Genomic DNA, 26,760 nt, shown 5'->3' on the forward strand with positions numbered 1-26,760 from the left:
AAGAAGGATCCAAAAGTGAATGGGGGCAAACAAGTGTTGTCTAGCAAAAATCCACACACTACACTGACCAGGCCTAAATCGCCATGTGTCATTTGCAAAGGAGACCACTATCATAGAGATTGTCCTTGTATCCCTCGGATCTTAAGGGACTAGTCTCCTCGTTTGCACAACCCGTTGTCGTCAACCTCTGATGATCATGTTGAAAACACACCGTCAACTAGTGAAAGTGAAGCCCCAGGACAAAAAGGAAAATATATATTTCCTTGTAAACTGTGCGAAGGCGATCATGCCGTCCACTGTTGTCCCTTCTTAGACGAGGCTAAAAGAGTTTTGGACGATCGTTCGGTTTCACCGTTACGACTTCCTCCTAGATATAAAAAACTCTTGCCAAGTCCGTCACTAGTTGAAAATCCAGCTGGCCTGCTCAAGTGGTCGGCTGAAGCATCTATCATTGAAGACAGACCATCTGAACCCATACCAGACGAAAGTCAAAAGGTCGAGGCGGCAGTTGACCCGGTCTTGCCTTCAGAGGTTCCATCTTCAGATGATACCGTCACTGAAGAGAACAAGGATGACACCATCCAAATTCTTTTCATAAGCACAGACTCCAATGAACATGGGGGCAATTTACCCATTCCTTTACCGCAGGAAGGAAGTTCGTCAGAGTCGTACCCGGCCGTCTATTTCGTCCCACCTCCAAGCAACCTAGTTGTCTCCTTCGACTGGAATCAACTAGGCAAACCCCGTTTACCAGCTAGTATACCATTCCGAATCATTGTTCAAATATATAGAATGGTTATGGCCGGTACCATCATAGATGAAGGGGCTTCTGTGAGTATCATTTCCTCAACTGCTTGGAAAGCGCTTGGTTCACCATCGCTTTTGCCTGAGATGAGAAATTTAACAGGCTTTGATAAAGGAACCAGTCGACCGTTAGGGATCCTTCCCAATGTGCCCATAACATTGAGAGGGAAAATAGTTCACATGAACGTGATGGTAGTTCAAGGACCCCTGGATTACAATCTACTCCTTGGACGAGACTATATTTATTGCATGGGAGCAATTGTCTCCTCACTCTTTAGAGTAATGTGTTTTCTGCACGAAGGAAGAGTAGTCAAGCTCGTAGACCAGCTTTCATTCCCCGGTTCACGCATAGAAAATAGTCATATACCATCCCTAAATGGTATTTTCACGCAAGAAATATCTCAATTCCCAGTCCGCCCACCCGATGAGCGTGAGTGATTCGGGGGACATGATTGAAACCCAGGGGGCATGCACCCTTGTCTGCTTTGGTACGAAAACTTCACGTATAGGGTAGGTTTCCGCGAGAGAATATGACTAGTCTGTACTCCCGTCCGTGATTGGAAGAGGGGGTTATTCTAGAACAAGATTCTCTTGTCAAAGTTATGTGAGTGAAGTAACCTCCTCCACTCACCTTTGTTTATTTCAGTAGACATCGCCGAAGAAGTGTTTTGTTTACGCCATAAATAAAACAATCTTTGGTAACCTGTAAGAGGTAGACCTATCTCGGTAAAACAAATGTTTTAACGGAATAAAGAAGCGGTAACCTTGAAACTCTGTTTTATACCTGGGGGCATGCAAACCTTTTGGAGTGCAAGCAAAGAGCGATCATTTATCTGTTTTTTGGATTGGTCGTTTCCTAACTTGCATAAAGAAAGGATGTGGGGCAAAAATCTAAAAGTTGTCGTGTTTATATGAGACATTCTTATCACACGACTGGATTAATCGAGCAGTTTTAGCACATAGTTCAAGCTCGTTAAAAAATAAACATAAGACATGAGCAAATGTTTCCCCCTGCATTTAAGCTCATTAGAAAATGAACTATTCATCGGTAAATAACCATCGTGAATGTAGTACTTCAACCATTAAAGCCTTGGTCGTGTTTGCACCATCACGTCCACTTTTGCATTGGCCGATCATTCACCTCCATTTGATTGTTTACCCATTTTCAGGAACAGCTGCGAAGAGTGATTTCACTAGCAATCCTTGTAACACTACCGTGATTGGAAAATTCCAAACCTTACCTAGAATCAGTTGCTACCAATTTTATCACTCGTTCCTCAAAAGATGAGTCTCCTTTAAGCTCTTTTCAACTGACTCGTAAAATATGAAAAGATTGTCGAGCCATTGGCCTCTCCAGCTCGTTAAAGGGACCGGAATTGCTATCCCTCCTTTAGATTTTAATATTTTTGGACATGAGGGATTATTACACAAAAATATCGAGCGCTTGTTTTATTCGGCTCGTTAAACAGATCGAAAATTCATCCCTTCTGTATTGTTTTATACTTTTTCGGACTTAAGGGATTAGATGACGAAAAAGGAATTTTGGAGTTACCTTTACATTCCTTTTTAGACTCTCTAAATTTGAAAAGGACCGAGTTATCTTTGTCGTTAAACTCGTTAAAAGTTTAATAGCGAAAAACTTGTCTATAGACGAGAACGAGTTTCACTATCGCTAGGCTCGTTAAAGCATAGCGATGGGTTTTCCCGAAGGGCAAATTATAGAACAAGCATATGTTATCCTCCTCAAGCTTGACAAAAATAAAGAGGTACTGGTCAGCAATGACTGGGGAGAATTGGGAAGAAAACTTAAAGAAACTTTGTTGGTAGCAAGTTGCTCTTGAACATGACACTTCCACTCCGCGTCTGAGTCAGGTTGGGTTGTTTCATTCACCGGTCACATCACCATGGTCCCATCATACCATCCACATTTGGGGTTAATGATACCAATCCATCACATCAGTGTCGCCGATATGTTCAAGAGAAGTCATTCAGAGAATTCACCTGTGTCTCACCCACTACCATACATTTATACTCCATTCTTTCATGACCGCCACCCTGAACCTTATATCACCAGATCGTTTTCACCTCCATTAAAATCATTTTCTCCATTCCGTGTCATTGATGTGGGATTCATTAAGGCCCTCCTATGATGGGTCGCTTCTTATCAACATCAGCTTATTATCCAAGAAGTTGATCTAGGAACACCCCATTCAGTACTTTGAAGCTTGCATGCCTCAATGGCAAGTTTCTCACTTCCGGCGACAGGTTTACATCAATGGTCTTCGACCGAAAGATTTTGGGTGGTGTTCGACGCCAAGTCCTTTATTCACACCACGTGAATTGTACTGCAGTACCTTGAGGGTCATTATCATTATCGGTGATTCCTCTCGCGCCTGTTAACAGCTTACATCATTGGCTGGTAATGAGGCGATGTCTTTCCATGTTCAACTCCAGAACAACTTTCACATGGATCGACTTGTACTTCGAGTGAAGATCGAACGAGATTGAAGATCCCGGATCTAGTTTCATCCATCCGGGCTGCGATATATATTCAGGGAAATAAAGACATCAAATGTACATCGTTGCTGCACAGATAATCATCCAATCAAAAGGATGATGGCTCTATCAGAATCATCAGTCTACACTCAGACGATTGTCTGTCCTATGTACATGAAAATGAATTTATAAAGCTAAGCATGGGAATGCCCGCCTCAGCTAGATCATGAAAATCTTATAATATATTGTATTGTATCTTATTACAGGTCTCCTCCTAGCTTGAAAGAACTTCAGATCCTCATAATAAAGCATTTCACCTGACATCAAAAGATTAACGACCTCATGCTTTAGGGGGCAACTGTTATAGACATTTTTGGGCACTACAACCCCAAGCATGAAATGTCCATAAAACAAGGGATCCTAAGTCCCTAAAAGTGTTGTTCTAACCCCTAAAGGAACAAGGTCAACAAATTACAGCTTCTCCCAGAATTTCTCCATGAAAAACTGCTCAGAATTGGTCAAAACATGATCATTTCAGCTGCTCCATTGGCCAAGTGCGTTGCATCTCACCTAAATACACTATGTGGGTGTGTTGCATTTCAAAAAGCCCTTCTATGGGGTGCAATGGGCGTGAAATGACAAATGGCAGTGTCATTCCGCGAGGTGGAGAGGCAATGGAAGCTTCCAGAATCTTCTCCTGTGACACTTGCCTCTCTGAATTCGACCAAGGATGAGTAAGAGATCATCAATCTCCAAGTGGAAGCAATAACTATCAGAGGGAAGACACTAATCAAATATAAGTTGACTCATCTCCATTACAGATATCTATATATGGATCCCTCACCCCAGAGATCCAGAGGCTGGAATTTTGCATATTGTAAGGAATTGTTGTTGGTTTCTTGAGACAAACATCAGATTGTTGGGTGATCTAAGCTTTGTTTGAGGTGAAGAGGGGCTTCTTTGCTAGGAGGTTGATGCTGGGTCAGAACAACTGGTTGTAACTTCTCTTGGCTCTTTCTTGTTTATCAATAAAAGCTATTCAAGTTTTCCTCCATGCTCTTGTGTCATTGATGCTTGCTACATTTGTATGGTCAATTTACATATGATCCTAGATTGTTTATGATTATAGATCCATGTCTTTATATAGTGCTATGCTGCTGCATCGATTGGCTTTGGCATTCTTGAGAGAAAATCGGCTACAGGATTTTCTTTTCCAGGTCTATCCTTGATTGTAATATCAAATTCTTGCAATAAAATCAGCCATCTAGTTATTCTGTCATTTGTGATAGGCTTGTTTGCTAAATATTTGATGGCAGAATGATCTGTATACAAGATAACAGGATATCCAGTAATGTAATGTGTAAACTTATTGACAGCATGTATTACAGCTAGAAATTCTTTCTCAGTAACAGTGTAATTTAATTCAGCAAGGGATAAATTTTTGCTAATATAATAAATTGCGTATGGTTTTTTATCCTCTTCCTGCCCAAGGACTGCTCCAATGGTTGTATCTGAAGCATCAGATGATATCTGAAATGGAAAATCCCAATTTGGTCCTCAAAGGACTGGGGCTGTGGAAACAAGCTTCCTCAAATCCTGGAAAGCACGTTCACATTTTTCTGTCCAAAGAAAATCAATGTTACCAGTTAGTGCATACAAAGGTGCAGCAATATGCGAAAAATGTTCTATAAACCTCCTATAATAACCAGAAAATCCAAGAAAATTGCATACCTCCATTTGAGTGGTAGGAGTGGGAATAAGCAAAATTATTTGGATTTTGGCTGGGTCTACCTGAATGCCAGCTGCTGAAATAAAGTGTCCTAGAATAAGTCCTTCAGTCACCATCATATAGCATTTTTCATTGCTTAAACAAAGCCTGTTAGCAATGCAGCGTTGTAGGACTTTTTCCAGTGTATCCAATGCTGGATTGAAATCATCTACATACAGTGTAAAGTCATCCATGTATACTTCAAGTCCTTCATTTATTAAGTCTGCAAAATGCTGAGGATAGCCCTTTGGAATGTGGCAGGAGCATTGCATAAGCCAAAAGGTAGAACTCTGTAGGCAAATGTTCCCCATGGACAAGTAAAAGTGGTTTTCTCTTGGTCTTCAGGGAAAATCTGAATGATTGTATCCACTGAAGCCATCTAGGAAAGAAAATAATTTCTTTCCTGCCAAAGTGTCTAATACTTGGTCGATGAATGGGAGGTGGAAGTGGTCTTTTTGTGTTGCTTTATTTAGTTCTCTGTAATCCACAGAAATTCTCCATTTCCCATTCTTTTTTGATACTACCACAAGCGGAGAGACCCATTTACTATCGGAGATAGGATAGATGAAATTGACATCTAAAAGTTTTTGAAGTTCAGCTTTTACCACATCCTTTAGATGAGGATTAAGTCTCCTCTGAGGCTGGCGAACAGGTCTCGCATCTTTTTCTATGTAAATGTGGTGTGTACATAATTGAGGGTCAATTCCTTTCATATCAGGATAGTCCCATGCAAATGCTTCTTTATATTTCCTCAACAGATGGATGAGCTTCGTTTCTTGTTCGGAGGTGAGGTTGGCATTAATGTTTAAGGTCTTTCCCGGTTCGATTTCCACAATTTTATTATTTGCAATAGAGGTAACAGGTATCGTTTGATCATGTGTATCTTTAAGAGGATCTTCTTCTAATTCATTATCAAATGCTGCCTCTATCATGTGACACTGTGTGCGGGATCTAAATTCAGTTTGACTAATAAATTTATTAATGGCATCGTCCTCTATCTGATCTTTAAAATCAAGTGCCTCTTGTATAGTTAATGGAGATCTAATGTTGTCAGTAGGGTATGATACAGGGTGCTTATTAGTTTTTATCATTGTGACACTTGGCTGTACTGGAGGGTATAAGGCTAAGTTCTTGATATTCACTCCCCTCGTTATGGTCATATTGCCTTGTCGGCAGCCAATATAGGCATCGGTAGTTGCAAGCCAAGGTCTTCCTAAAATCAATGGGTGTCCATCAAGTCGACTTTTGGGATTTATTATCAGAAAATCGGTCGGATATTCCCAGGAGTCAACAGATACCATGACATCATGTAGTGTGCCCTCTGGCCTAACCACAGATCGGTCAACCAACTCTAACAAGGTAGAGGTGGGTTCTACAGATGTAATGCCTAGCTTTTGGCAAGTAGTAGTTGTTAAGATGTTGATTGCAGCTCCTAGATCAACTAAGGCATTAGGGAAGGTTTGACCATAAATTTGTACGGTGACTATTGGATTTCCTGGGTCTTCATATTTAATGGGTGTTTATTTTCCTAATAATAAGTCAGATAGAGTGCCAACTACTTGGACTCTTGGATTATTTTCCATATTCCTCCTTGATTTCTTTACACACAATTCTTTGATAGTCTTTGCATATATTGGAATGTCTTGAATGGCTTGGAGGAATGGAATTTTTATGTACAAATTTTGTAATTCTCCCAGAATGTCAAAATCAGGATATTGTGTAGGTCGAGGTATGATTAATCATTCTGGGAATGGGGGAGAGGATGTGGTTGTTTGGTTATGAGTTTGTTGTTTGTTCACATCCTCTTCTTGTGACAGATGTTCTCTGGGTAACTGATTTTCAACATGGGCTGTCTTATCTCCCTCAGTTTCAATAATACACCCAGATCTTAGCTGAAGATCATTACACTCCCTCAGATCAACTCCTATTTCTGATGTTTCCACTATTTTGACAGATTGGACCGGTCTGTTATTTGGATTGGGGTTGGGTTGGGCTGGCAGTTGTGGTCTCAGATTAGACTGGGGATTTTGTTGTAAGGCTGGTAGTGTAGGTTGAGGGAGCGGCATAGTTCCTATTGGCTGATGCATCGGTCTTTGCCAGCTTGTCTGCCAGGCTGAACTTTGTGAAGTAGGGGGAGTCCATTGTGGTGGGTATGCATTACTTTGCCAATATGGAGGGGTATAGGGAAGATTCGGCCAACCAGATTGGCTTGCCTGATTCAGCCACGGGGTTGATGAAGGAAACGACTGTGGTGACCAGTTTGGAAATGGGGGTTGGGATTGAATTTGCCACATATTATATTGTTGAGCATTATACTGCGGAGACTGAAAAGAAGAGGTCGGGTCTGAAAACATACCATATTCTCGCGGCTGCCATTGATGGCGCTGGTTGAGCAAATATACTGATTCTGGCTCTTCTTCTGCTTCCTTATATACTGCTTTTAATCTGGGAAGTGAGGGACAACTTTCCGTAAGGTGATATTTTTTGCAGATGGCGCATGTTCTGACTGCATCTAGTGGACACTCCTTATGGCTATGTTTTTTCCTGCATCAGGGACAGAAGATTGCCAAATTCTGCTCTGCCTCCATTTGCTTCTGCTTGGTCTGCATAACATCAAGTTATGTAGTTAGTGTCCCTAGTATATCAGTTTTAAAATTTTCCAATAAATTTCCAATTTCTTCACGCATTACTCCTTCTGTCAAAATTTTATTATCTCTTACAAACCGATCATGTTCTACCAGTTTTAATCTTGTGCTGCCTCTCGAGCTCCTGATACATAAGTCAATAATCTCATCAAAATTTTCCTGATAAATATCTCCTTTTCCCATAATGTTTAATATTTCAATCCATTGTTCCTTCATGCCCCTAATCAATGTTGTTTTTAACACATTATCAGGTAAAGGTAGTGATGCATAACAAGATCTTTGAAGACTATACTGAAAATGTTCCACATACTCCTCTAATGTTTCATTTGGTCTAGCTACCATCTGGAATATTTCGTCCTTCAGTTCTCTAGACCTGCAATAGTCCTAATATTTTTTTAGAAAAGATTCTTTCATTTGATCCCAGTTATTTATAACCCCGCCACCTAATCCCATAAACCATCTTAATGCAGCCCCTTTTAATGTAGAGGGAAATAATTTTAGTTTATGGGGGTCGGTGGTGTAATCATATCCCCTACACAGCACATCGAACTCAAATAGAAATGCATCTGAATCTTCTGATGTAAGACCATGGAATGTAGGGATATGTTGAAGAGGGATTGCTTTCATGGGCACATTTGCTATAGTATCCACTATGGGGTATTGCAATGTAGAGGTTTAGGTGTTTGGCTGGTTTTGAGCCATTTTGTCGAATATATGCCAATAACCTTCTGGGATATCTAGTAGGGTATTCCTAGGTTGAGAAGGAATGGCTTTAATAGGAATGGTTTTAATAACACTTCCTCTGTCTGGGATAATGAGAGTGCCTAACGTCTGAGGAGATTGAGTTTCTTCAACAATGATTTTTGTAGCACTTCCCTTGTCTGGGCTATTTAATCGCTAATTTGTCCCAAGAGGAGACCTCGGTTCCTCAGTTTCCCCTGTCTCTAGGTCCTACTGAAGGCTAAGATTCTGCTTTTTTGAAGATTTCGTCTATGAAGGTTGATCGGCCAAGGGTCACTGGCCCCTTAACTTTTTCTGGCTTGGGTAGAGGTTTGGAATTCTTTTCTGGCTTTTTCTGCTTAGTCATGCACACAAATCAACTGCTAGATTCTACCCAAACAAAACAGCAGCAAATTTGTAGGAAAGCGGGCAGAGGAGCAGGGCTGTTACATGCTCCACATGTAGGTTCTTACCTTCCATTTTTAAAACCCAATTCTTCCCTAGCAGGTTCTCACACTACTCTGAAAAAGAACAAATGGCTACACTCTTTCCCCGGCAACGACGCCAAAATGTCGAGCTATAAAAAGGGTCTCTTTCACCTCTAATTACCTCACATTAGTTTGTCAATCCAGGAACATTTTTTTATTTCAAAGAGTGTCTCAGTCTGAGGCTATCATTTTCCAGAGTAATGCTAGTAGTACAGTGCTAAAAAATACAAGAGTAAACAGATTCTTGTTTATAGCAAACTACTTCAAAATATTAAACCACACATTCAGAAAACTAAGCAATTTATCAGTCAAGGGTTCAGTAGCAGTAACTCATCCCTTTGTAAACTGATGGAACTAAAAGAAATCAGAGAACAGATCGTGGATCTGGGATCCAGACAGTAAATATCAGTGCTCACTACAGCCTTGGATCATTCTTTACACCAAAATAAAAAATGACATGAAATGGAATGGCAGATAAGAAATGGGACAGCAATTAAGGAATAGAACAACAAATCTGGAATGGAACAACAAATAGGAAACTGTAACAGCAACTAATTCTAACAAGCAGTAACACCTTATTCTACAAGATCAAATGCACGAATCGTGACCTACAGGAATCAAATGGCAATCCTTCACTCTTAAGGACGAATTGAACAACACACCAAAATGGAACAGCACTGATTAATGATAAATTATAGAACAGCGCTTGAAAACCTCACATACATACACACGGCACACCTTAATAGTAATCTGATCCAGTTATCAATCTCAGTTAGAAAGAGTACGACTGCATTTCAAAATGGAACAACAACGTCTATAAACTCAACAATCGCAGAGACATAATCGCTAAGATGAATTCCGTAATATCAATGAACAAGTGCATAGCACAGAGGCTCTATAATTGAACAGCAACAATATTCTGTCAAGACTGATAGTATTATATCAACACTTAAAAGAAGAATGATACGTTGCAGAGTTAATGCAAGAGTTTTGTCTTTAGAAACCTCAGTAAATTAAACATAACAGAACATGTGATGTAAACTAACACAACACATCAGATTACCAAATAACGCTGATAAGCAAACCACGCATAAACCAAACGTAATAGTACAGGAGCAAGTGTCCTCTAGGGTCGAGCCCTTTGCCTCCAGGGGTACACCACTTGAAGTTATTCCAGACTCAGAGATGAAATAACAACTGAGTTTGTATTAATGCATAAAATGGAATTACAGTAGATCAGTTCTCAGCGAGACTCGATGATCAAAGTTTCAATCTTCAGAGAAATTACATAAAACATAAGGACTAGACATACCCCTCGAGCTAACAGTGTTGCCCCTTTTATAATGGTGAAGGCGGAGATGTCTAGGTGCAAAAAATAGTTAAAGCAGCAATCCCTCATGATCAAGGGATCCTGAGGGATTCGCTGAATCGTTAGTACTTAGTTATCTCTTTTCTTTCTTGCTCCGAGCCAATATCTCCACTTCCTTTCCATGGCTGATTTTCTTTGATTTGTTTTGCCTTGTTTGCATATGGTTCCCTGTCAAAGGGACAACGATTAACCCATCCTTGTCCTCTCTTTTGGAATGGCAGCTTTTCGTTTTTCCTTCCTCTTGTATAAGAAAATGACAATGATCAGTGTTTTCTTTTTGCACATTAATCTCACAAGTTTTATTACAATCCCTTATCATTTTCCTAGTTCATGATGCAAAAGGTTTGTAAGTTCTAATGAAAAGATGCTGAAATAATTACCAAAAACATACCTTCTTTAGTACTCCACAATAGGCATCATGAAAAACATACAGAGTGGAGCCAATCACAATCCTGAGGAAATTGTGAGCTTCACCTACCCATTTAGGGACTTCCACGATATTTTTCCTTGGTCTTATGAGGAAATGCATGGCATAGACCCTTCTAATGTCAAGCATGAGATCGAAAAAGGTCGAGCATTCTTTTTATGGTATTTTTCTTGCTTGTTAATGCGAAAAACCTCGAGTCTTCTTCTTTGGGCTCGTCAAACTACTACAAAGACGGATAGAGCACTGTTAGGGATATTTTATTGCTCTTTAAAAAATACAAACATCCCCAAGTTTTCATCGTTAAGCTCATTAAAATCTATCTAACTATGGCAGAGCACTTTTGGAGACATTTTATTACTCTTTAAAAAATACAAACATCTCCGAGTTTTTTGTAGTAGGACTCGTTAAACATCCATGCCACAATCCGTAAAGCACTTTTTTGGTATATTTTATCGCTCTTTAAACAATATAAACATCCCCAACATTTTCATCATTTTCATTCGTTAAATATATGCAAACGATGCTCTGAGCACCTCTTTTTTGATCTTGTTCCAGCTCATAAACTGAAAAAGACCAATGGAGCATCCTTTTTAGGCACTTTTTTCTCACTCTTTAAATTGAAAAAATCCCGAGTTGTGTCTTGTTGCTCGTTAAACATGCTAAAGATGACCCGATAATTCTTTCAGGTACTTTTTTCTTACTCGTTAAAAAATGAAAAATCCCAAGTTTTTTTTACTGAGCTCGTTAAAGTGTCACGACAAAACACAAGTTTAGTCCGTCGCCTCATACTCGTAACAAAATGAGGTTGACATCTATTGGAAAAAGGTTTCTCTTTATCGGGGTTCAATAGATTAAATACAGAAAAGTAACTGATATGTGTATACTATTAACCTTTTCTCGCACCCGATTAACAACTATGACAAAGGGACCACCATGGAGTCTCTCTTTACGATCTTTTCAGACTCTCTAAATATGAAAAGACCACCAAGTTGTCTAGTCTGGACTCTTAAAATACACAGACAAGATATAGAGTCATTCTTTTTACAATACTTTTCAGACTCTTAAAAGATGAAAAAATCGACGATTTTTCTTGTCTGGACTCATTAAACTAATCAGATAGGGGAAAGAGTCATTCTTTTTGCGATCCTTTTTAGACTCTTTAAACATGAAAAGATCAATGAGTTTACCTGTCTAGACTCATTAAAAAATTAGACGGGGAAAGTGGACAATACAACTATATCCTGTATTTGAAAGCATGGTTTGGCAGCATTCGTTCCCTTGAACATGGCACTCCCTCAGATAAACCATCATTTTGATAGCCTCTCAGTATGAACCCTACCAACCTATGAGTTTTTAGCCTATATACCCTGATGTAATTGCATCTTTGTATCTTAAACACTTTGTAGTGTTCATGAGTCTAGTGTTGTCTGGTTAAAACCGTTGTCGTGCCTTCTATTGTTCAAGGGTTCCCATTTGTTTCCTCTATCAACCAATCCTACATATCCTTTCATCATTCCCTCCATTGTTTAGACCCAAAAGCTCAAAAGATTCTTCAAAAAACAAAATCATTCTTTTCTGGTTTCGTGTCGACTGATTTAGGACACATCATTGCCTACCTTTTGATAGGTTTCTTCCTATCAACTTCAACACTCTATCTAGGAAGATAACCCAGAAACACATTCAGTGCCTTGGTACTCATAGACATTAGTGGTAGGTTACCTTGTGTTTGATCACGGGTTTTCATTATTGGCTCCTGGTTGAGCGATTCTACGAGTGTTCAACGACAAAAAATCTTTCACACTCATTAGTTTGCACTGTCCATTTTTGAGACCATCACCATTATTGGTGGCCTTCCTCGCATCTGTTAACAGTCTCCATTATTGGCTGGTAATCAGATGATTTCATGCATGTTTGACGTCAACTCATATTAACACATGTACCGATCTATGTTGTTCGGTGAAGTGGAATCAAGACCTTGGGTAGAGGCTTGCATCATTTAGCCTTGTTTCCTCTCCCAAGCTGCGATATTGTTCTTTGGAGATAGCTATTTCAGGATAATCTATTATGACACTAGATCCACCCTGTGCCATATTGGTGGCCAACATTGTTATATCTCTGAGGAGAAAATTACTCTGACATAGCTACTGAGCATGGGAATGCCCAACTCAGGACATGATTTTAGAAGTTTATATATATGTATCTTTGTTGTATCAGGTTTTCCTTACTGCCTGAAACTTCTCTCTCTCTCTCTACAAATATTTTGATAGCAAATTACAGTGTTTTTTCATAAAGTATTTCGGCAATCGTCTTTGCCTTTGATCGCATACTTTACGGGGCATATGTTATAGAACAAATTGACCTCCTAATCAACTCAGAGGAGAAATACAAGATGACTAAAGCAATGATCACAATTGCAGGCCCATAATCCACACTAACACTCTCCATACACTAACACCCTGCTTTATAAAGCTTGTTACCAAGCACAAAGGAGCGTTAGTCACCCTGCTAACTCTTTCTGTTAGACCAGGGGGAGCATTAGTGAACTTAAGTGATGTTCAAAAGGTTATGCCAATGAATTTTCTCATAATTATCTAGATATTAAATCCATAAATTTGTGCTAGAAAAGTAAGGAAACTCCAAAAATGAAGATATTTGGAGAAATTTTATTCCGAGAATGAAGGAAAATGGGAAAAAGCTTGTAAACAAGGCAGGTTCATGGTTTTTGCCTAAATGAACTACAGGTGGAGCTTGGCAGCCCTAATTCAATTGCTATATAAGCAACGAGAGGGACGTTGCAAAGGGGATCAGAACATTTGGAAGGATAGCCCATAGAGCTATTGTGAACTGTCATATTCTTGAAGGAGCTAGCTGAAAGAAGGAGGGAGAGAGGGGAAGAAGGGGTAAGGAAGGCTAATACAACGGGTTGTTGTAATCACTCTTCCATTCTAAATATAGGACTGCGGTTGTGTTCTCTACTCCAAAGTGTCAGTGATATTGTGCATTTATTTATTCATTCTGATGCTTGTTGTGTTGAATAGATAAGTTATACATTTATACATGTTTGTTATGGATTCTTACATTAATTGTCAGAAGTGTATGCTATGATTGGTTTGCTTTGTTCTTTTGTGCAGAAACTGTCTTGGAGCTAGTTAGGAGGAGTTCTTCTTACTCCACGGAGATCCCCAAGCGAATCTAGAAAGAACCAAAGGTGATCCTCTTTCCATACCCTGTCAATATATGTCTGATATATGAACATGTGTGTAACAGGTAGCTTTTGTAGATAACCTTACGGTCTATCAAACGTCCCGAGAATACTTTCGAGGGTAGTTTTCATCTCATGCATTTTACCCCATAGCAGGAATTCCATGCCCAACAGGCCCCCAACACAAACATCGTGACTCACCCTCGAGTCACTCTATCGGCATGGTGATATTTGAATGAAGTCCCTCCAATTGTTCTCGAATTGTACTGAGGTCTGCAACACAGTGAGCTATTTCTTGCTAAATCTATTGCATCCATTGTTTTGAGACCTCTGTGTCCGGCGTGCTTCTCTGCATCTACATGTGCATCCCCTATATGTGCATGAGCTTTCCTTCGATGTTTTTCATGATAGTGAAGGCCTTGTCAATCCAAGGTTGAACGCGCACTTTGAGAACTACCTCCTTGTGTCACACCATGTCCACCTGCTCCTTTAATGCCTTGGCCTGTTGCATCCTTGCAAGCCGTTGGGTGAGGACCACTTTCTACGCAGTTCCTCGGACACTGTCATATTTCTGCTGGAGTTCTCAGGCTTCCATTTCCAAGTGCTAGATGTTGGGGTCCTCCTGTAGAATTGTGAGAACCTCAAGTGCATCTTCCAACATGCTGGTGCAGTCTCGCACTGCACTTCCCATTTCCTCCACTCCTATTGTGATAGTGCTAGCATGGTGTTCTCTGACTTTTGGGGGAGTGGAGGGCTGCGCCTTTAACTGCGGCTTGATAATCTGAAGATTCAGCTCCAACTGAACCTTTGTCATTTCTTCCCTAGCCTCGCGGACTCCAATTGCTAACATGTGGCTCGACACCTCCACTGGTAGATTTGTTGTGCTGGCTAGCTCCGAGATGCGTTAGTAAGCATCGTCTACCACTTACACCAACTATTGATTTTTTGACACCAAGTTGTTGCGCTACAAGTTGAGTTGTTCCATGTTTACTTTTTCTCGTTGAGAACTTGGATCGTGCGACTCTTCCTAGCGCACAACTTTGCCATTATCCCATCCTGTCTCTGATACAGTGTCTCACGTGGAAAAGAAACCAAATTAAGGCCAAGGCGTTTCATCATGCTAACTGAAAATCTATCGGCCTCATTCGCGGTCTCTAGGGCCCCTTCCCGAAACACTATTGTGTTTGCTATCCATGCACACTGCATCTTCTCTACTGCCAAGGATACTGCTGCGAGGTGGGTTGAAAGGGTACCCACCTGAGGAGGGCACACCTGTAACTCCTGCAACAGGGCCCTGAGGGCCCGCAACATAGTTTGGTGCTCCTGCACGAAATCCTGAAGGGCCTCATTGTGACATTGTGCACCATCTTTCCGATGTCATGCAAATCACCCTTGGTTAGGTTGATCAGGTAAATGGCCAATTTTGAGACCTTGACCTTCTTCCTTGACCCTGCGCATTCCACTGTGTGTGGGCGATTCAACTGTGTGGTCGCGGTCCCTGGGTCCATGCTCCCTTCTACTGTTTCTGCTTCCTCTACCTCCTGCCCCTACCAGGACGTTGTTTGGCCCTCATCTGCCTTCACGGTTGCTTCCTCTGCCTCCTGTGTTGTTGTTGCTACTTCTACAACCTTTTTTTACTCGACAGCTTTCTGTGCCACTTCCCGCGCTACCGTTACCTTAGCTGTTGTTGTTTCCTTCCGCCTTTTCTTAGCCAACTGTGTGACGCGCAACTTGGCATCATCTTTCTTCTTCTGTGCTGTCGCCCTCTCAAGTTCTGCAAGATCTGGGGCATGCCATTCTAGGGGCCATGCCTCCAAGATAGTGAAAATGGCATCGTCAGTGGCTACAAAAGGTAGCTTCGTCCACTGCTTCGTTGGATCCTTGCGCACTCTGATAAAGAATTTGTGCATATCAGCCTTAAAGTCTGCAAAACTCTGTAGACTATTGTACACAGTGGGTTACAAGTGCGGCTTCTAATTGGTCCACATCCAGATGTTCATCTCCATGAGCACCCAAAAGATCTTGCTGTCATGTATCCTTTTCACATCCTTCGTGGCCCAAAGCAAAGCATACTTCATGGCCTCCAGTAATTCTCTGTCAATGCTGGGGAATTGACTATCCTCTGGAAGTTCCCCTGCTACGAGCACTATGGATAGAAACAACCATGCATAGTGGAAGGTTTTAACCTACTCTTGGGCTTCGCGACAATTTTTCAAAAATTCTGCGCAGAGGAATTCAGACCAGTTAAATTGGACCCCCTTCGTGCACTGCTCAGCCAGTGCGACCACTCGCACTAGTACCTCATCGGCGCGACACTTCCGCATAACGTTTTCAGTTAGGATTTGGGTTGCTATGCGTACCGCTTTGTCCTTGATGCTAGAGATGGCATAGCCCCTCTTCTTCTTCTCTAGCTTGTACTTAGTCTTCATGGCCTCCGCAAGGGCCAAATCACTACCATTTCCTTCAGCTATGGTTGTGGGGTCCTTTCCTTTGTAGGGGAGGTGGAAAACGTGGTGAATTAGGTCTGCAGTGATGGGGATAGGCTCCTCTGGCCATAGATACCCATCATGCACCAGGCAGAGTAGCTACCTGATGATGAAAATGGTTATTGGTGTGCAGTGGAAATGCGGCACATATAGTAAGTTCAGCAGCCTGGCCTTGTCCACACTACGCAGTCACTTCTGCGACTCTAACGTTGTCACCACACCCACGGTGTTCTGATTCATGAGGTTCTCGGTCTCCAAGTGAGGGAACTTCTCGCGGTCATTGAGGTCCCAATATTCAAACTTTATGGTTGGCATGTGGCCCAGGTGCGTGCCTTCAATTACAATGTCGTCTAGGAGGAGCGGGGTCTGGAGTGAACTCTTGGTTTCGTCTAGGTCCTTTGGCACTTTGGTCTTCCCTTTTCACGGAGGGACATATGTGGGAAGTTTTGTTGCAGAGTGTGTAGGTTGAATATCCTCCTCCATGCCTTCGTCTTCTTCCTCTACAACGATGAGAGCATGCAAATCTTCCTCCTCCTCATTTGTTTCTATCATGACAACTTTCCACTCCTCTTCTATTGATAGTTTGTTGTGCAACGAGTTCCTTGGAGACACATGTATGAGGGCCATTACTTGTTTATCCTTCTTGGGCCTTCGCGTACGTGGTGATTTGGGGATTTCTGCCCCAACCCCGGTGCCTTCTGGAACATTTTCCATAGTTAGGGCCTACGCGGCCTTGCCGATGGTTACCTCTTCTATTCCCAAACCTTCCTTAGTTGTTTTCATTGTATCTGGGCTGTAATCTGGTACTCACAAATTCAGGGGCTCAATCAACGCTCGACTCACAATGCTCAGGGCTCTACTCAGTCACTCAATTCTCAAATGACCAAGTGTTGCTTTTTGGGAAGCCCTTTGTGTTTTACATCACCTTTCAAATTCTAATTCGACTGTTCCCCCCAATTCCGATCCATTAATGATTTCTTGGTAGCAGATTTTCCCAAATCTTGCCCATAAATCATGTCTTAAATGCCCGTTGCCCACTTCATTTGGCCTCAAGTCGAGCATCCCATCATGAATAGTGACTTCAACGGTCACTTCCCAGCCAACCCGTGCAGCAGCACAACCCTCCATGTGTGGTTGCAGAACTTGTGACTCTCTACTTTTGTGCACATCCTGAATATCATGCAGCTCCTAGGCAGAATAGTTTATTGTCCCGCACTCCCTTCCAACTACTTAGAGTGCTAAGACTATCCTTCCTGTAGCTAGTTATGTGGTCGCACCACCCATGTGGGGCTCCATCCCTTTCTCCACCATGGTTCACAGAGAATCCCCTCCTTCTATTGTTGTGGTCGGCATCGCACACTTCACCACTTGCAACGCACTACCTGGTCACTACGCTTGGTGATATGCAGTCCAAGCCAAGGTAGCAGACTAACCAATTCACGACGATAGTTCTCAAACATGTCAGTATGATTGTACACACCTTCCCTTACCATCCTAGGTTTTTCGAAGATAAATGCTTCCTTTATCTCATTCTCCAGCTTCTTGACCTCTACGTGCATCAAAGAACTTTTCTTCCTTAACCATACCCTTTCTTTTTCAAGTTCATGGAGTCTAAAGTTCCCCCGATCGGATTTCTTCCTCAAGTCCAATGTGTTATGTTTATTGTGGTTGTGTGATTCCTCCTTTTCAGGCTTCGTGAACTATTGTATCTATGGGTGCTGCTATGTGTGGACTAGGCTTTGCATGCTCCATAGGGATTACAACCTCTCCTTCATACTTCAGCTTTGGAAGTGCTCGTGCGGTCAGGGTTTTGTGCATGGTCCTATAAGCCCATAGAACTGCTGGTACGCGTAGGTCCTAGTTAATGCGTCTCACATGGTGGACCGCGTTCAGTACTTCGCACATGTTATCAAAGGCTTCCACGTGGATAATATTTTGCGCACTTGGTCTTATTATACTTCATCGTTCGAGCCCTCGTCTTGCCCGCTCCTACTTGTTGGTCCTGTTTCCTATCATGAGGACCATGTGCATTCGTGCAAGTTGTGTACCATGCGCCTGTACCCATCTAGAGAGGTGGGTATGCATGCTATTTCGTCCATCATATCTGGCTTTCATCCGCATTTGAGGCTTTCCAAACCATATGAGCATCATCCTTCTGCATTCATTCCAATCCTCAAAACTTCTTTGATGCATGCCCCACCACCTTGTGGGCATAGCGCACAGTACCCATTTCAGAGCATCGAACAGCTACTGTTTTGGCACTTCTTTTTCAAATTTGTTCACGAAATCATCTACCTTGCTCAACCCATCATATATAGGTAGATTTCTTGCTTTTGTTGCTACACAACGTAGTGATCTTATCATCATGTTACAATTGAGCATGGTTACCTCATGGAATCGGTTCTGCCACCATTCTATCTCCTCGTCCAAATCTGAGGTGCAGGAGCTTTCACGCTCCCACGAAATCCTACCATCCGCTGTTGGATTCACCCAATCTTGCTCTTGCACAGTTGTCTTGTAGATACAGTCTAGATCATCATCATTGTTGCAGTCGTGCACCGGCTCTATGTAGCGCAATCCCTCCGCAGGGTCTATGGGTACCACTATGCACATTGACTTTTTTTCAAAAATCATTACGCTTCTTTAGATTTATCACTCCATTCATATCAGTGGCACAATCTATTCCCAATAGCGCGGGATAGGGATTGTTGTCATCAACAATCTCTATCACTTTGAAATTTGCAATTGCGCTCGCACCTTCGATATCTATCGTTATTCCCTGCAATCTTCCCATCAATAGGATCTTTTGCTGGTTCACCATTCACAATTGAATAGGAGACCATTGCAATGTGGGCCTACCCATGTGCCCCCATGTCTTCTTTGGCAGAACATTCGCGTCCAACCCTAGATACAAAATCACTTAATCCATTTCATATTCCCCGATGTTGTGGGGAAAAGTATCCGATGCGGATGACCCTATCCCTACTCTAAAGGTGACAGTCTTTAGCAACAACTGAAAGTAAAGCTTTGATGTTTTACTTTATGAAAGTACAGAGAGAAAGAAGAAATGATTAACCAACCTGGTGTCCTTCGCTTAGTCGATCTCGATCCTCTCTCTTTGTCTCTTGTTCCCAGCTCCTTACTCTCTTTGCCGGTCCAGCTACACACGGATCCTGCACAAAACAAGAGAGGAAACTACAAGATACATGTACTCATAACTGATGCATGGATTAGAGTGAATCAAATATACATGTAAATACAATACATCAATGCAATACAAGTATATAGGAGAACATGCAAAACTTTATTGATAGAAGTAACAGGGTTCTGAGAAGGTTACAACCAATGTTGGCTCCAATCCAGCAGCACCTGCCCAGCAGCAAGAACTCTCCTCTTCACCTCTAGTAAAACAATCACCCAATAGCTCTAACTGTAATCCAACAGCACCTCCTTGCTTTACACAAAATTCCAGCCTCCCTAGACCTCATAGAAGAGCTCTATATAGAGGAGAGAAGAGGAGAGGATGAGTCAGCTTGAGACTGACATGAAGCTGCCTTGTGTCCTCTCCCTCTTCAGTTAAACTTCAGTCCTTGAGTCCACTTGGAGATCCTTGCTTACACATGGTGATCAAGTACCTCTTACTCATCACAGGGCGAATCTCATGAACCAAGTGTCAGTTTGGAAGCTTCCTGGGCAGTTGACACCTTGCAGAATGACTGTGCCACTTGGCCAATCTCGCCCAGCGCAGGTAGCCTTCATTAGTTTTGACTTCCAGCGCAGGTACAAGGAGGGACAGTTGCATTCCAGCGCAGAAGCTCAGTGGAGCAGCTGACATGATCCAAAATAAGCCTGTTTTGAAGTGTTTTCAGGTGGAGAACTGATTGGAAGTGTTGTTGTTTGATGACCTTGTTCTTTTAGGGGTAAGAACAACATGTTTAGGGACTGAGGATCCCTGTGATTATTGACATTTCATGCTCCATGAGGCGAGGCACAAAAATGTCTATAACAGTTTCCCCCTAAAGTATGAGGCCGTTTATCGGGTGAAATGCTTTATCTAGAGGGTCCGAAGTTCATTCCAGTGCTGAGAAGGCGCCCTGTAATACAATACAATACAATACATTATTTTTCATTATGTTTTCATGATCTAGCTGAGGCGGGCATTCCCATGCTCAGCTTTATAAATACATTTTGGTACATAGAACAGACGATCGTCTGATGGTAGACTGATAATTTTCTGCTGAAATTATCATCCTTTGAGTAGGATGATCATCTGCTGCAATGATGTACATGACAAATGCTTTTATATTTCCTGAATATGTATCGCAGCCCGGATGGATGAAACTAGATCCGGGGTCTTCAAACTCGTTCGATCTTCACTCTAAGTACAAGTCGATCCATGTGAGAATTTCGCTGAAGTCGAACATGGAAAGACATCGCTTGATTACCGGTCAATGATGAAAAACCGTTAACAAGCGCGAGAGGAATCACCAATAATGACGATGACCCTCAAGGTACTGCAGTACAATTCACGTGGCGTGAATAAAGGACTTGGCGTCGAACGCCACGCAAAATCTTCTGGTCGAAGGTCATTGATGTATACCTGTCGCCGGAAGTGAGAAACTTGCCATTGAGGCATGCAAGCTTAAAAGTACTGATGGGGGTGTTCCTAGATCAACTTCTTGGATAATGAGCTGAAGTCGACAAGAAGCGATCCGTCAAAGGAGGGCCTTAATGAATCCCACATCAATGACACGGAACGGAGCTAATGATTTTAGTGGAGGTGAAAACAAACTGTGACATATGATTCAGGGTGGCGATCATGAATGGATGAAGGATAATGTATGGCAGTGGATGGGACACGGCTGACACTTTCAGAATGACCCCTCTTGAACATATAACGACACTGATGCGATGGATCGGTAGCATTACCCCATATGTGGATGGTTTGGCGAAGACCATGGCGATGAGACCGGTGAATGAAACAACCCAACCCGATGTGGTACGGAGGAAAAGTGTCATGTTCAAGAGTGACTTGCTACCGTTAAACTTTGATGTTCTCCCAATTTTTCCCCAGTCATTTCTGACCAGTACCTCTTTATTTTTGTCAAGCTTGAGGAGGATAACATATGCTTGTTCTATAACCTGCCCTTCGGGCAAGCCCATCGCTAAGATTTAACAAGCCTAGCGATAGGGAAACTCGTTCTCGTCTAAAGACAAGTTTGTCGTTATTTAATCATTTTAACGAGTCTAACGACAAAGAAAACTCGGTCCTTTTCATTTTTAGAGAGTCTGAAAAGGTACAGAAAGTCAACTCCATAATTCCTTTTTCGTCAGCAAATCCCTTAAGTCCGAAAAAGTATAAAACAATACAGAAGGGATGGCTGTTCGGTACTTTTAACGAGCCGAACAAGACAAGCGCTCGATCCTTTTGTGCAATAATCCCTCAGGTCCAAAAAGATTAAAATTTAGAGGAGGGATAGCGTTCCGGTCATTTAACGAGCTGGAAGGCCAAAACTCGGCAAACTTTTCATATTTTACGAGTCAGTGAAAAGAGCTTAAAGAAGACTCGTCTTTTGAGGAACGAGTGATAAACAGGGATAGCAGTAGATTCCAGGTACAGGTTGGAATATTCCAATCACGACAGTGTCACAAGGATGGCTTAGTGAAATCACTCTTCGCAGCTGTTCCTCAAAATGGGTAAACACACAAATGGAAGTGAATGATCGGCCAAATGACGGTGGAGGTGACGGTGCACAAACACGACCAAGGCTTTTATGGCTGATGAATTTACGATCTCAAAAGGTTATTTACCGGTTCATTTTTTCTGAATGAGCTTGAACTCTGAAGGGAAGCCTGCTCATAAACTTATGTTTATTTTTTAACGAGCATGAACTATGCGCTAAAACTGCTCAGATCTTTTGCATGCCCCGAGCATCATAATGACGCATGTCAAAGGAGGGTGCTCCCCAAGCTTCATTGCAATCAACTCGGTGGTTGGAATGAAGGTTTACCTTTGAATTTTGAAAAGGGGATTTGTTTCATTTTTTAATGAGGTTGACATAGTAAAAGAACTATCCTCATGGTTTTTCATTTTTTAACGAGGTTGACCTGAGATAGGAACTATCCTCGACTCTTCATTTTTTAACGAGGTTGACCTGAGATAGGAACTATCCTCGGATCTTCATTTTTTAACGAGGTTGACCTGAGATAGGAACTATCCTCGGAGCTGACAAAATATCTAGGAATCTTCCGAATCCAACCAGAAGATTGGATTAGATTTCATTTTGTAGGTTTCCACTGTGGCCACTTCCGCCAGATTGCTTGTAGGCGGTAGGGCGAAAGTACCCATTAAGACAGGGTCTTTTAGGAAACCTACTCCGATATTTTTGAAAAAATGATTCCTTGCATGGATCATTGGAATGCTTCCTGTAACTTGTGAACTGTTGGGGAGAAAAGTTTGTTGGTCGACGATTGTAATTCCTTCTTGGGAGGGAAATGCAATCCTCCTGAAATAGGTCGACACAACCGCGGCCATGGCATAGATCCAGGGCCTTCCTAGTAGGATGTTGTAATCGAGGTTTCCATCAATTACTTCAACATCAATTCCTACTGTTTTGCCCCCCAGTTCAACTTGCAAGTTACTTAAAATCCCGTATGGAGTGTATGATCGTCCATCGAATGCTTTTAACATCGTTGACGATTTCGACAAGGGTGGTGAGCCTAATTCTTTCCAGCAACTCATCGACATAAGACATGTAGATGCCCCCTCATCAATGATTGTTCGATGAACAGTTTTGTTGAGGGCTTTCAATTGAATAAGGAAAGCTAGTTGAGCTGGTAACTGAGGGTCATATCCTTTATGGTCAAAGGCCACAAGATTGGAATCCATTGGGCCAATCCCACCTATTGCGGATAATAAAGCTTGCTCTTGGGAGGGGTGATTTTGTGGTACCTCAAGTGTCGACATAGTGGACGGAGATTGGGCCAGGTCCTTTACTATATTGTAATTCTGTGCTCCTTTGTCACGAGGATTAAATGTCGATTTGTGTACTACTCCCTTTGGTGACTTTATCATTGGCTCAGGAACGATGGGTGGTACAACTTCGTTCAAAGTTGTTGTTGAACTACTAGGTCGTTCATTAACCTTGTTGTTCGACATCTTTGGATTCCTGTAATCTTTACTCCTTGTCAAAGCATTATTCTGTTGCTTAGAGGTAGACAACATAAGCACTTGGGATCCGGAAGCATTTTGATTAGCAACCAGATTTTGACTTGGATTAGGAAACGGATCAGTCAGCACTGCTGGGGTTTTTGAATTCTTGAAGAGTTTCTTAACTTCAGCTATATGTGGACAATCTTTCGTCCAATGATCCTCATCGCATATATGACACCCTGTCGGGGGTTTCCTTTTTCTTCCTGTCTTTTTCTTCTTGCCCCCTGGTTGCTTCAGTTGTTTGCCTTTGTCGGTCGACATGGCATTTACTTCTGAGGTAAGAAGTTCTTCATTTGCATTAGAAATTTTGCGTTTTCCAGTCACGCCATTACTGCCGTGAGAGTTAGTATTCGATCCAGGAGGGGGAGGAATTGAAAATTCAGGTCTAGGGGCGTCAGGTATTTTGTCGTAGAGCATGCCCGACTGAGTATATACTAAGTCTAAATATTGAGCACGAGCAATGACTTGCTCCTCTGTTACGACTCCTCCCTTGGCCACATCTTCCATTATAGCCGGAAGTAATGACTTTATAAACCATTCAGCTAACAATTGATCGGGAACGTAAGTTTTCACCATCCTACGACGACATCGCCACTCATGTATATGATCAGATATGTGAGTGGCCGTTGTCTGTTTAAAGTTGGTGAGGAGTTCTGTCCCCGTTTCATACATTATTGGTAATTGAAAATGGGTTAAGAAAGTCGTGGCTAAGGAGCTGAAATTGTCGAAAGAGGCTCTTGGCAATTCAATGTACCATTTAGCCGCTGGACCTGTCATTGTCCTCTGGAAGAGGCGAAGTCTTATCGAATCATCATTCAGGGTGTTTGATGAACACCATAGATGGAATGTCATCACATGATTCGATGGATCTTCACCAGGATTTCCATTAAATTTAGGAATGTCTGATGGAAGTTTGTGTGGAATTGCTGGCCACCAAGGGGCATAAGCAATTGGATCATTCGTCAGCCGGTTTAGATCTGGTAATTCTAGAGTTGCTACAAAGGGCAACTGTTGGTTCAGGTTAGGCGAAGCATATCCAGGATAAGATGGTATCGCCTGAGTAATGGGTCTTTGCAGACCAGCATTATGCTGACAACTTTGACAAGGTTGATGGGTGTAACCATTATAGTATGGTTGCCCATTACTTACAAAGACTTGTTGCCCAGGTCCTTGATATGATTGCTGGAAAGGTGGTTGTTGAGATTGAAGCAGCTCTGGTTGTTGGACCATTTGCTGTTGACCAATACCGGATGATTGACCAGGATGAGGAGTCACAGTACTTGTTTGGGCCTGAGTCGCTCCAGATAAGGAGGCACTACCCTGAGATTGTGATTGAGTCGCTGAGCCAAGAGGTTGTTGTGTTACAACAGGTAACGCTTGTACTTGCGACACATTCGCCATAGCAGGTGTGGTGGTAATATTCAACACAGGGTGGACTGGTTGCATAGAATATACAACTCCTGGTTGTTGAGGCAGTATTGGTACCCAACTGTTGGATGTAATTCCAGTTTGACCTGAACTTTGTTGTGAACTCACGGATGGGCATCCTCCCGGAGGAGGTAATGAAAAGGCATACTGCCCCCCATATGGTATCAATCCGGAACTCAAGGGGATCGATTGCCCAGGTTGACCTCCAAATGGATCAATTTGGCGAGTTTCAACATAAGAAATACCAGATGATAATCCGGACGAAGAAATAGGAACTAACCATGTCATCGTCCCTGATGGGACTCCGGCTTGTTGTTGACAACTTGCTGGGACAGATGGTATACCAGCGAACATCGTTGGAGTAGCAGTAGAAGCCTCTGCTGCTGCTGTGTCGGATGACACAATCCTAGATGTCGACGGTTGTTCAGACATATCTAGTCTATCCAAAAGATTTCTTAGAGATTCTACAGGAACTTCCACTCGTGGTGGACTAACTTCGAAGATCAACGCGGGAAGGGTGATGATTATTCCGCTTAAAATAAATTTTATTAACGACGCTTTTAGACACAAACTTGCTTTTTCATGTTTTAAGAGTCGAGAAAAAGCTAAAGATGACTCTAGTCGCCTTCGATGTATTAACGAGCCCGAAGTGACAAATGCTCGGTTGGACTTTTTCAGTTATAGAGTTTGAAAAAGACCAAAAGAAACAGCTCTGGAGATCTAGGCAAAGGGTGTGCCAAACCTTTCGCGAAACCACAGAATACGTTTTACGGTACGGGTGGTCGATCTTCGTGAATGCTGTGTTCACTGCATCGCGATCAGTAGGGCGGCCGACATGGTTTCCTAAGGATAAAGGATAAATGCCTATAGGGGTCTCCCAATATATACGCGACGGTACGTGGGAGCACAAGTCCGTATTAGTGCCACCGACTCTCAGGAGGAATCACCCACCTTCGTAGAGATCGACAGTCACTACGTTTAACGACGCCGGAACACGTCTCTACCTAGACCTCTAGATGTTTGCGTTATGTTACAAAGCATTGTTATGTAAATTGAGTTTATTTTAATGTTGATCTTGCTTAACAGTTTGTCTTTCAGGATCACCACGAGATGTATTGGTACAAATTCCTAAATGCAGCTAAAATGATAAGCAAGCTTTACAATCTTTTTAGCTTTGAAAATCCTAGCTACTGAGGGGAGAGAAAAACAATATCTTTCCGCACAGAGCATAAAGCACAAACTAATGCACTTTCTCCTAGATCAGACACACAAACTTATCAAAAATGCAAATGCAAGATGCATGTATTTCTTTTCTTTTCCCTTAATGTTGATGTAAGACAGAAAGGAAACTGTTGTATAATTTTGAATCCGATTCGAAGCGTAAACAAACAAGTTTCGTCTAAAATGAAAAGACACCTTACAGGTACTTGTTTCAACACTAAAAATATATGAATTCAAACCATAATATGAAAAACAAACAAACTCAAACAGCCATGAACAGTAATAAAACTAGCTCTTAAGATCACACAAAAAAACTTTTACAGTTCAGGATCTAAGAGGCCACAGCTATACTGGTTTGCTTTTCACAGTGGGGAACTGTAACTGAAACAAGAAATACTGAAAGAACATTCACAGTTTCATCACACAACTGAGGCGGAATAATGTCAAGGAAAGTGGTCTACAGCAAGTACAATGACCAGCAAGCAATCAGCAA

This window comes from Pinus tabuliformis, chromosome 3_1 (assembly GCF_031772625.1).
Source record: "Pinus tabuliformis cultivar Carrire ecotype Pingquan chromosome 3_1, CPIR1, whole genome shotgun sequence".
In the NCBI taxonomy this organism is placed as follows: Eukaryota; Viridiplantae; Streptophyta; class Pinopsida; order Pinales; family Pinaceae; genus Pinus; species Pinus tabuliformis.